The sequence below is a fragment of the Colossoma macropomum genome, unplaced genomic scaffold (assembly GCF_904425465.1).
Source record: "Colossoma macropomum unplaced genomic scaffold, Colossoma_macropomum, whole genome shotgun sequence".
Taxonomy (NCBI): domain Eukaryota; kingdom Metazoa; phylum Chordata; class Actinopteri; order Characiformes; family Serrasalmidae; genus Colossoma; species Colossoma macropomum.
Window position 1 is genome coordinate 3471701 of NW_023494790.1, and position 12829 is coordinate 3484529.

The 12829-nt window shown below is 42.5% G+C and overlaps 1 protein-coding gene across 3 annotated transcripts in view; it reads right to left on the reverse strand.

Moving 5' to 3' along the window:
• ttyh2 (tweety family member 2) overlaps window positions 1–12829 on the reverse strand; it is a 115557-nt gene that overhangs the window by 93496 nt on the left and 9232 nt on the right. Inside the window, exon 1 of one of the 3 annotated variants that reach the window (XM_036571930.1) lies at window positions 6715–6825. The exons of the other annotated variants lie outside the window; for them this stretch is intronic. The gene's annotated coding sequence lies outside the window, so the exon portion shown is untranslated. Of the gene's footprint in view, window positions 1–6714; window positions 6826–12829 lie in introns of those variants that run through there. 3 annotated transcript variants of the gene reach the window in all.

Below are 12829 nucleotides of genomic sequence, written 5' to 3' on the forward strand. Positions count from 1 at the left end.
TTTTGAGAATATAAGTCATTCTTTTGAGACATAATGCTGCCAGAACCCGAGAACGACTGTTCATCTCCTCTACCTGACAGGATCAGGCTTCCATGAAAGACAGATATCAGACACTCTGCACAGTTAAAACGCTCTGAACAACACTTTAGCTGTGCCGGAGGAGGAGAACAAAACGCTTTCTGTCATCCAAGCAGCTCACAGAGCTTCAGGCTTCACTCCCACAGACCCACATACCAAACACAACAAACTCGTCTTTCACAGCTCAGAGCCGCACGCTCCCCTCTGTCAGATAACACCGACACCGATAAACAGATCAGAATAACCGGATTAGAGGAGGATTACTGCGGAATAGAAACTCTGCTGAGACGAAAGCACGATCAAACTGAGACTTTCCACTTTTACAGCGACGCTCGAGTCTGAAATACTGACTCTGTGCTGTAGGTGATAAATAAACTCATTACTACTATCAAAGGACCCACATCCTGCATTTCTTATTTTCGTTTCTCCCTGAGGTCCACTTTGAACATTGGTGTCTTAATTAATTTTTGCACGACCGTTTTCCGATCTCTCTTACTTCAGCGCTGTTATTAATAAACAGATTAAACTGGGAGAATAAACCACAGCGATGAGGTTGAGGACTGTCTATTCTATATCCATTTGTTCTCCTGGTATTTTGTGTAATCTGAGATATGTATAGAGATGTGGTGGATGGAGAGAGGACAGCAGTGTTAGGATGGTGGACACATGCCAAACACAGGACAAGTTCAGACAGCACACCTGCACTACAGGTTGGGCAGGTAACCCGATATGACCCGCTGCACAAGCAGGAGGTTCCTTCTTCTGAACTGTTAACCACAGCTACAGTCCTACAGGGCATTAAGGCACCACTGCAGCAAACTGTCCACTGAACACCAACACTGTCCACCAAACACCACCATTCTCCACCAAACACCATCATTCTCCATCGAACAGAAACACTGTCTAATCAAATATCATCATTCTCCACTGAACACCAACACTGTCCACCAAACACCACCATTCTCCACCAAACACCATCATTCTCCATCGAACAGAAACACTGTCCAATCAAATATCATCATTCTCCACTGTACATCAACAGTGTCCTCCAAAAACCATAATCCTCCACCGAATAGAAACACTGTCCTAACACCATCATTCTCCCATCAAATACCATAACTCTCCACCAAACAAAAACACTGTCCAATCAAGCAGCCCTCATGCTCCCCCAAACACCAACATTTTTCACCAAACAAAAGCATTATCCAATTAAATACCACCACCTTCCACAAAACACCATCATTCCCCACCAAAGAGAAACATAGTCCGCCAAACACCATTCTCCACCAAACAAAAACACTGTCCAAACAAATACCATGATACTCCTCCAAACACCAACATTTTACCAAACAAAAGCATTATACAATTAAACACCACCACTTTCCACTAAACACCAACATTCTCCTCCAAACACAATTGTTCTCCACCAAACATAAATATTTCCCAGCAAACACCACCACTCTCCACCAAACACCATCATTCTCCACCAAAAAGAAACACTGTCCAAACAAATACCATCATTCTCCACCAAACACCATCATTCCTTAAATACCATAACTTTTCACCAAACGACAACACTGTCCAATCAAGCATCCTCATGCCCCTCCAAACGCCAACGTTTTTCACCAAACAAAAGCATTATCCAATTAAATACCACCACTCTCCATAAAACACTATCATGCTCCACCGAACATGAAACACTGTCTACCAAACACCATCATGCTTCAAAAATGCACCAAATGAAAATACTGCCCAAATGAATACCATCATATTCATCCAAACACAAACACTTTTTCACCAAACAAAAGCATTAACCAATTAAACACCACAACGTTCCACAAAACAATATACATTCTCCAGCATCATTCTCAAACAATCATTATGCACTGGACAGAAACATTCTCCACCAAACACCACCATTCTCCTCCAAACACAATTGTTCTCCACTGAACATAAACATTCTCCAAACACCACCATTCTCCACCAAACACCACCATTCTCCACCAAATGAAAACATTGTCCAAACACCATCATAATCCTCCAAACACCACCGTTCTCCACCAAACACCACCATTCTCCACCAAATGAAAACACTGTCCAAACACCATCATACTCCTCCAAACACCACCATTCTCCACCAAACCCCATTATTCTCCACCATCATTCTCCACCATCATTCTCCACCATCATTCTCCACCATCATTCTCCACCAAACACCACCATTCTCCACCAAGTGAAAACACTGTCCAAACACCATCATACTCCTCCAAACACCACCATTCTCCACCAAACCCCATTATTCTCCACCATCATTCTCCACCATCATACTCCTCCAAACACCACCATTCTCCACCAAACCCCATCATTCTCCACCAAACACCACCATTCTCCACCAAACACAATTGTTCTTCACTGAACATAAACATTCTTCAAACACCACCATTCTCCACCAAACACCACCATTCTCCACCAAATGAAAACATTGTCCAAACACCATCATAATCCTCCAAACACCACCGTTCTCCACCAAACACCACCATTCTCCACCAAATGAAAACACTGTCCAAACACCATCATACTCCTCCAAACACCACCATTCTCCACCAAACCCCATTATTCTCCACCATCATACTCCTCCAAACACCACCATTCTCCACCAAACCCCATTATTCTCCACCATCATTCTCCACCATCATACTCCACCAAACACCACCATTCTCCAGTTAAATAAAAGCCCCTTTAAAAACCCTTGTGGTCAGTAACGGTACATCATGGCAGAAAGCCTCAGTGTAATGTTCTCTGGTGCTGTAACTACATAAACAATGATTATACCATTCAAGACTGGTTGTCTCTCGCAGTTCAGAGCTGGTGGCTGTTTCAGTATCAGCATCACTGCACACATAACAGAACTCAAAGCCAGAGAGAGGAGCACTCAGAGAAGCCCACTGCACTGCCTCTCACTGTCGCTGTCACTGTCCAAAACAGCAGCAGCTCATCATACAGCGGGCAGCACGGAGTCTATAACTGATCTCCACCGTCACGCCTGTCTGACGGACAGTAGTAGCACGGCTAATCAGTCATAAACCGCTTCCTGTTTACCCCTTAATGAGCATGCACATTTCCCAGTGGAGAAACCACAGGCCTGCCTGACGGAGGAAAAACGCCACAGGGAGTCTGTGCTGGTAGAAGAGCGAGAGAGACGGAGGCAAAAATGGGGCTGAATGAGAGCAAGAAAGGCTATTTCTCAGTTAACTGTAGCAACAAACTGATGTTCTCGACAGAGACGCAGAAAAACCTTCTAACCTCAACGCCATTTGCTTCAGAATCCAGAGTTGCACTAAAGCACTACTGGTGTTTCTGAGTGACTTTAGTCCCGTCTGAAAGCAGCATGTCAGTCAATAAGATTTTGCCTTCCATAAAACAAGCATTAGAAACAACTTCAGGTTATATTAATCCTGTGCGAATCAACATTTTGGAAAAATGTGAAAAAGGAGTTTCTTAAGCACTTGAAGCAGATACATACTGTCACCCTGCCTCATAAGAGGCACTTCCTGCTTAAGACACAGACAGCCGCAAGTTTAAAATGGTGGTGTGTGAATGCTGCCTAAGTCTTTACACATTATGACTTGTTTTTGATGGCGTTAATTTAGTACACACAGATTAGACTCAGTCTTGGCCCGGTCTCACTCTCATTTGGAGTCTGTCTTGACTCTGCCTCACTTTGGACACTGTCTTGGCCCGGTGTTGCTCTTATTTGGACTCTGTCTTGGCCCGGTCTCGCTCTCATTTGGACTCTGTCTTGGCCTGGTCTCGCTCTCAGTTGGACTTTGTCTTGGCCCGGTCTCGCTCTCATTTGGACTCAGTCTTGGCCTGGTCTCACTTTGGACGCTGTCTTGACTCGGTTTCACTTTGGACACTGTCTTGGCCTGGTCTCACTCTCAGTTGGACTCTGTCCTGGCCCGGTCTCGCTCTCAGATGGACTCAGTCTTGGTCCGGGCTTGCTCTCATTTAGACTCTGTCTTGACTCAGTCTCACTTTGGACTGTCTTTTGGCCTGGTCTCACTCTCATTTGGACTCTGTCTTGGCCTGGTCTCATTCTCGTTCAGGACTCAGTCTTGACTCGGTCTCGCTCGCATTTGCACTCTGTCTTGGCCTGGTCTCACACTTACATGGACTCTGTCTAGGCTCTGTCTCGATCTCATCTAGACACTGTCTTGACTCCGTCTCACTTTGGACTCTCTTTTGGCCTGGTCTCAATCTCATTTGGTCTCGATCTCATTTGGACTCTGTCTTGACACGTCTCGATTTCATCTGGACTCTGTCTTGACTCCGTCTCGCTCTCATTTAGACTGTGTCTTGGCCCAGTCTAACTCTCCATTGAGGACTCTGTCTTAACTCAGTCTCGTTCTAATGTGGACTAGGTCTTGCTCTCATTTAGGACTCAGTACTGACTCAGTAATGGTCTCCTGCAGATCCTCTCCTTAATAATGTGTGCTTCTTTAGCTTTTTTGTGCCGTGTGGAGATGCTGCAATCCCCCTGGCCCCTCCGTGGTTTCAGCTGCCCCGCTCAAGAGTTAGTTCTGGCACCGAGCCTGGTCAAAACAACTGCTTTGTTTGCTTTCCCTCAGGAGGTGGCCATTAAGAGAAGAATACAGTGGGAAAGAAAGAGAACAGAGAAAGAGTGAGAGGAACAGGGGAACAGAAAAGAAGACAGGACTGGAATGAGGGCAGTGAGGCAGAACAGACGATCTGAGGAGGCCGAGAGAGAGAGAGAGAGGAGAGAGAGAGAGAGAGAGAGAGAGAACAGCCAGACACAAACGTCGTGTAGCTGAATGTCTTTTTGTTCCCCTCGTCTGCGCCTGACTCTGACTAACACACATAACGAGCTGCTCAGATCAGAGCCGTACAGAGACGCTGATACAGGACGAACAGCTGGACACAGCTCTGACTTCAAAAACATAAACCTGAAAGTGTTATTTTTCAAACAGATAACAGACAGAAAAACACCCAGGTTTACCCTGCAGAGTTTTATTTGCAGCTCTAATCAGTCGTATTAAAGACTGTATGTAACCTTTCTGTGGTTTTATTTACCAAACAGTCGTTTCTACACGACCAAACTCTCTTTATCCCTTTGAATTAAACAGGCTGTTTTTGTTACTGCGCCTTTAAGACTGACACATGTAAATGAGCTCTGTTCTGACTGGCTGCCCTGTACTGCACTTTACCCAAAAATTAAAAGTAAAAGCGAAGCGGAGCTGAAACACTCCTGAAAACAAAAATAGACGAAAATTCAAAAATTATTTTATTTTAGAGGTGGATTCCAGCTGTGTTTGGCCGTCTTTAAGGAGACCTGGAGTCGAGCTCAGTCTACGGCTGCGCTAACTTTATTCCACACTCATCATATACCAGCGGTTATCAACATGAAACTAAAACTGAAACTTAATAAAAATTAAACTAAAACTATTTCAGCTTTGTTTTTTCTTGAAAACTATGAGTTTTGTTTTTTTTTCTGACACTATTAATTTAGTTTTTTATTTTCTGAAAACTATTACTTTTGGCTTTATTTTTATTTCTGGAAACTATTACTTAGTTTTTTTTCTGACATTATTACTTTAGTTTTGTTTTTATTTTCTGAAAACTTACTTTTAGTACACTATTATTTTAGTTTAGTTTATGTTCTGAAAACTATTCCTTTTGGCTTTGTTTTTATTTTCTGAAAAAAAAATTACTTTTAGTTTTGTTTATATTTTCTCAAAATTATTACTTTCAGCTTTGGTTTTATTTTCTGAAAAAAATATTACTTTTAGTTTGTTTTTTTTCTGACACTATTAAATTAGTTCTGTTTTTATTTTTCTGAAAACTATTACTTTTGGTTTTGTTGTTATTTTCTGGAAACCATTACTTTTATTCTAATTTCTATTTTCAGAAAACTACTGTAAGTTTTTTTTTTTCTGACATTATTACTTTAGTTTTGTTTTTATTTTCTGAAAGCTATTACGTTTAGGTTTGTTTTTATTTCTGAAAATTATTACTTATAGTTTTGTTTTTATTTTCTGAAAAAATATTACTTTGTTTTGCTTTTTTTCTGAGAACTATTACTAGTTTTGTTTTCTGAAAGCTATAACTTTTTTTTTTTAAAAAAAACTATTACTTTTAAGTTTGTTTTTATATTCTGAAAACTATGAATGCCCTTTTAACCCTCCTGATATCTTCAAATTTACTATCTTTATCCTTGGGGTCAATTTAGCCCCAGAAATTTAAACCTCCAGAAAATTATTAGAATTAAAATTGTTACCCAAGTTTGTATGTTGGGTACTTTGTTTTCTCTGAAAAAGGAAAAAAAGGTCAATCATTAATATTTAGAGATGTTAAACACTGAATGGGTTCAAAGAAAATAGGAGGGTTTTAGATGAACCGAAATCAGAAAACAAAATGAGAAACTAAATAAAAACACAAACTAATGACAGTTTAAAGCCTATAATAACCCTGAGAGGGTAAGTGGAAAACTGACGATGTGACTCAGATCATTCCTTTAAGCATCGTCCCCAATTAAATCACACCTCTGCCTTTACACCATCAGTCCCAGAGGGAGGATCCTGCGCTCTGAACACCTGCACTGCCTTCACTCTGACTCACCTGATGTAACCAATCAGGGAATCTCCGGCGCTGGACGAGGAGCTGCTAGAACAGAAGAACAGAGAAATCCCCACAGGCTGGAACTGAGCAGCTCTGTCTGCGCTGTCAGAGACGCTTTAGCAGCGGGCAGGCTGATCTGACTGTCCACCTCCTGCTGGGAGAGAGAGCCTGACAGCTCTGCCTCCTCTGCCTCATCGGCTCGGTCAGCTCTGCGCCAGCAGAGAAACTTCCAGGCTCAGTTATTTTAACATTAATCACCATAAACAAGGAAGGAGTCTAATTCCAGATCAGCAGTCCTGCTCCTCAGATTCTACGGTGGACCATCAAAGGGGAATCCCAGCACATTTTTCAAAATTCCCTGCATAATTAAATGCTTAAGATGTAAACAGAGTCGTTCAGAGTGGTTTGGTGTGAAACGCTCTGTTCTAGAGAAACTTACAGAGTCAGAACTGTTCACAGTGGTGGTGATAGGAACCAGACGTCCACCTCTAAAAGCTCCCTCACAGAAAGTTACTACATGAAATGGTTATGAATTCACTGCCTGATGACTGAGACACTGTTTTGTGACTGTCTTGAGGAGATTTTGGGGCCTAAAATATATTTTAAAACTCCATTCATGGAGGAGGGATACATCAACGATGTTGTGAGGCAAAATATATATATATATATATATAAGCAGCTGTATGTCTGGAGAATATGTTTTATTTCTTGTGTGCAGGTACCAAACATTTAGCCAGGCTGTTAATCAATGAACGGTCATGATTATACAGGCTGGACTGATGCTAAAATTAGGCCCAGCCTACATACGACAAGTGACAGACATGACCATGCAGGGATAGACAGAAATAGGCAGAACAGAATGTTCTAGGTACCATGTGTCAAACACATGTCAGGCCCGTGACACAGTCCAATTTGTCCTGTTTTCTATTCTTATTAGCCCTGTTTCACCCTGAGATGCACTACAATCCCCAGCATGCACTGCAACATAGTGTGCACTCAGACCCCCCGAACAACAATCTATGGACCTGCAGTTACACAAAAAGAAAAGATGCCTGGTGTCTTCTTCAAGCAAATAGGCAATTAAAACTACCTAAAACAATTTATTTTTGTTTAGAATTATTTTTGAATAAGTATTCAATGCATATTTTGCTGTTGCAGTTTTGGCACATTTTGAATAAACAACGGCCCGGTCGGGTCAGGGCATTATTTTAAGTAAAAATGAAATAAAACACAGCTGGACCACAGATTTGCTGAGATTTTTAATGTGGCCCTTTAAGAGTTTGACACCCCTGTTCTAGATACAATCACACCACATGCACACACAACACACACAATACTGAATATAATGATCTGCACCGATCAGGCATAACATTATGACCACCTCCTTGTTTCTACGCTCATTGTCCATTTTATCAGCTCCACTTACTATATAGGTGCACTTTGTAGTTCTACAGTTACAGACTGTAGTCCATCTGTTTCTCTGATACTTTGTTAGCCCCCTTTTACCCTGTTCTTCAGTGGTCAGGACCCCCATGGTCCCTCACAGAGCAGGTACTATTTGGGTGGTGGATCATTCTCAGCACTGCAGTAACACTGACGTGGTGGTGGTGGTGAGTTAGTGTGTGTTGCGCTGGTCTGAGTGGATCAGACACAGGCAGCCCAAGTCTCTTTCGCTTCTCTTTGAGTTTGTGCCTCACTCAGCCAAGCAAACGCGCAACAGGAGGAATTCTGTGAGCTGCCTGTGAGGCTAAACTGAGTGTGGGTGAAACAGCCAATGTGTAAGTTAATTCAGGGGTCATGTTCACAGCGCTGTCTGTCACGATAGCTGGATCTTTGTTTACAAGCTTCCACTCTTATCGCCTCGGACAACAGTTCAGCTAGATTACTGGCCGTGTGACTGATTTTAATTGCCGTTGTCTGTAAAACATGAAACATGAGCCCCCATTCGTCGTCGATACAGTGAGCCATAATTGTTAGGCACGAATCCACTGCTCTGGATGCCCAGCTGTGACCGGTTAGGGTGACCCTCTCTGACGGCTTAAGCGAAGTTGCGACGCAATGTTTCACGTCGGCGTACAGGTTTGGAACGGCCACTTCACTCAAATGTTTACGTGTGGGTCAAATATAAACGTGGCTCCCAAACGGGAAGCCATCGTTTTCAGCAACGCTGTATGTACGTTAGGGGTGCATGAAAAAAATCATTTCTTAGATGCATCGCGATGCGGACGTGAACGATTCTGAATCGGTTCACAAATGTCAAAAATCGATTTTCTAAATATTTCATTTATACCGTAATGTTGACGGAACGCAAAAGGCGGAACCTGGAAGTGGGTAAGTGCAGCGCCCGGACAGTCTGTGGCGACACACAACAAAAACACTACTGGATGAGTGAGAAATCCGACCGACAGCCTCTGCATTAAAGCCAGGTTAGGTCAGGAGTCACAACACAAATGATAAGAAGAGCCATTTTGCCTTTCAACAAAGTCAAACCACCTTGGGAGCCACAACATTTAAGGTCCAGTATGTCTCAGTATGTGATAATGACCTAGTTTAGGCTAAACAATATAAACGAAAACGCAGATTTATTCCGCTCTGCTTTAAGGTTTAGCTACAGCCGCTTTCCTCCCATCTCCCTCAGGACACTTTTCCTCAAAAGTAGATCAGTTTATTGTTAAATGTCTCAGCGTTCGACTGTTTTACGAGGCTGAAGTCGCTTCTCCAGTTCCACCTTAAATTCTGACTGAGGCGCCGAATGTAAATGCGGCACCATTTAAGGTGGAACGGGGAAATTCAAAAAAGAAACTGACTTCGTCTTCGCAACTTTTTAGTGTTTGACAGTCTCTCGTTGCAGATTTAACGTACCAGGAAACTGCGCTGCTTATAAATGCGAATAACGCATCGTTGCTATGCGACCTGCAGTCTGTAGAGTCGTTGCGAAACAGGGCTTTCTCGCAATGTTGCACACGCCCCGTCTCTACAACGAGACCAAAACCGAAGTGATAAAATCACTAAAGCAAGCGGGCAGGACGGCTGTAACGCGCTGCGTGGTCATCCATCACCACTGGACCTTACTTCACCGTAACTGCGCATTTTATCACAGATGAGTGGCAGCAGTGTCTCATGTACTCCAGTCAAGAGCAGAGAATGAGAGCCTACTAGTTCAGCCACATCACTTCCATTTGACTTATTAATAAAAGATATTGGAAGTAAATTATGGATCATTACAAATACTTTGTTTTAAAACTACAAGTCCTCAGACAGTAAGAAAATAGAAATGCTGTATAGAAAAAAAAGATGCATCGATAACCGTTTTATAATCGCATCGCAGCCTCTGAACCGTAATCGAATCGTGAGGTGCCTAGAGATTCCCACCCCAAATGGACGTATATCCTTACATACAGAAGTTACCAGAGCCTCAGTAATTTTTTGGCTTTGGAAGGTAATTTCATCGCAAATGTCTTCTCTACTGCAGGTCGTTTGGAGTCTTCTGAATATCAGGGTGGAGTCGCCTTTTCACCTCCATGTTGCGCAGCTTACATATGGCTTTGCTTGTGTCCAGCTCTTTCCTACCGTGATGGTTTTAGAATCCAAAATGTTACCACACATCTGCTTTCAGGTTCTGGAGTGCCGTCACTTGAGCTCCAGCCACGCTTAACTGATGTGCAGGCAAGATCTCGTGGTGTGAAAAAACAATGGCTGGTCACGCGAGATTAAAGGGGGTTAAAGATTTATGTGTACACGGGGGAGAAATAGGCTAATTTTAAAGATCGATCTCAGGTCTACATGAATCGATATCGGATGTTTCTCCCTTTTAGGCTGTAATAACTAGACCTGCTGGAGTCTCTGCTGCTCTGTTAACACTGTGATCTGTGATCAGTCTCTCTTTACAGAACTGACTCTCTGTGTTTTCCTTTCTTTGCCGTGTTGAACAGCTGCCCATCCTGTGCGTCTGATGCTGTCGCTTCTTCTGCCTTGACCTGCCACTGCTCGCCAGCCTCCTGGACCAGCTTGACCACTATTGAGCTTCATGCTGTACAACGCTGTGCAAACCTCACCCTCATGAACTGACCCTCCTGATGCTGCACAGACTCAAACTATCTAATTAACCATTGCTCTGCCTGTTTTTCCCCCGTTTTGAATTCTAATATTTTATTCTAACGCTGTTTGCTATGCGGTGTCGACCAGAGGAGGATGGGTTCCCCTTCTGAGTCTTGGTTCCTCTCAGTGTTCCTTCCTCTTGCTCTTAGGGAGTTTTTCCTTGCCACTGTCGCCATTGGCGACGTTCATGGGGGCTCAGACTCGGATTTTTCTGTAAAGCTGCTTTGTGACAAAACCTGTTGTAAAAAGCGCTACATAATAAACTTTGACTGGACTTGAAGATCGATTTGAATCGAAAAATCGATTTTGTAAACCCACCCCTAGTGGTTACAGGGGAAAAACTGCGTATATGTGATTTGTTGCTGAATTATCGCTTTAATCCGAGAGGTTTGAATGTTTAGCAGCGTTCATTAGAGGCGGTGCGCTCTCTCAGTTTGTGTGGACCAGCTTCCTCACGCTCCTCTGAGCAAACAAAATGCAATTATTCAGAGCATGGATGTATTACTGGAGGGCCGGAGCAGCGCCAGGGTGTTCTGTCTTTTCTAACACGGCCGGATAATTAGCTCTGGATGTCGTTCTGGGTAATTCTCTGAGGTCCATAACTTCATTTCACAGATTCATGGTGGGAAACATTTGACGCAAAGCCAAAGGAAATGATCTGGTTTTATTAGAACTATCAGAGCTGTGGTGGTCTGAGTGCCGTCAGACTGACTTCTTCAATTTACGCATTAAAACTCTTCTTTTAAAGGGCCAACATCACAGAAAAGCGCACTTTATTTCGTGTTTTTTAAATAATATTGTTCAATATATTATGTAAACATACCCCTCGCTCCCCTGGCGACAGCGTCCATGTAAATCAAGCTGCAAAAACAGTCCGAGATTTACATAAATATATATATATATATCAGCCTATCAAGCATTCAACAGCAGTTTAGCCCCACCCATTTCCACTGAAGTTATAAGGAGCATTTCAGCTTTTTGAATAAGGCAGAATACAGGACCAATCAGACCAATCAGAAAAGAGCCCTGTCTTAAAGGCACAGTAACTAAAACCTAAAACAGCCTGATTAATTTTAAGAGCTAAAGAGAGGCTGAAAAATGAACAAATACAAAATGAATGATGGCTGTTTTTGGTTAGGAAACCACAGAAATGTTATAAATCAATCAAAGCGAAATTAAAATGAAAGAAAATGGTAGGATGTGTCCCTTTAAAGCAACATTTCACCCAGAGATCTTGGCAATTCTAAGGGAGGGAATATTTTATTTACTAAATAAATATTAATGAGTAATACATTTAAATGCAGGGGCAAGTGAGTGGAGAACATAGGCGTTTCTGATATGTGGCCAGTTAGTGGAAACACAAGGTGGGTGTTTGTACTAAAGTGGCCTGTGAGTGGAAACACTTGGTAGGTGTTTCTAATAAAGTGGCCCGTTAGTGGAAGAATAAGGTATGTGTTTCTAATAAAGTGGCCAGTTAGCAGAAGTACAAGGTAGGTGTTTCTAATAAAGTGGCCAGTTAGTGGAAGAATAAGGTATGTGTTTCTAATAAAGTGGCCAGTTAGCAGAAGTACAAGGTAGGTGTTTCTAATAAAGTGGCCAGTGAGTGGAAGCACAAAACAGGTGTTTCTAATAAATTGGCCAGTAAGTTGAGGCACAAGGTAGGTGTTTCTAATAAAGTGGCCAGTGAGTGGAAGCACAAGGTGGGTGTTTCTAATAAAGTGGCCAGTGAGGGGAAGCACAAGGTGGGTGTTTCTAATAAAGTGGCCAGTGAGTGGAAGCAGAATGTAATGGTTTATAATAAAGTGGATTTGTAATAAAGTGGATTTGTAATAAGGCGGATTTGTAAACTGTTGCTGACGCTGCGTAAACTGATCAACTAGCAAAGGACGACCTTTTACATGCAAATTGTTTGGCCTGTGTGAAGAATAACAGAGGGCTGTGAAACAAATCCAATCACTACACAAAGGCTTTATCCCTGCACGCTGCGTTTGCTGAGCCATTAACCCAGTGAATGTGA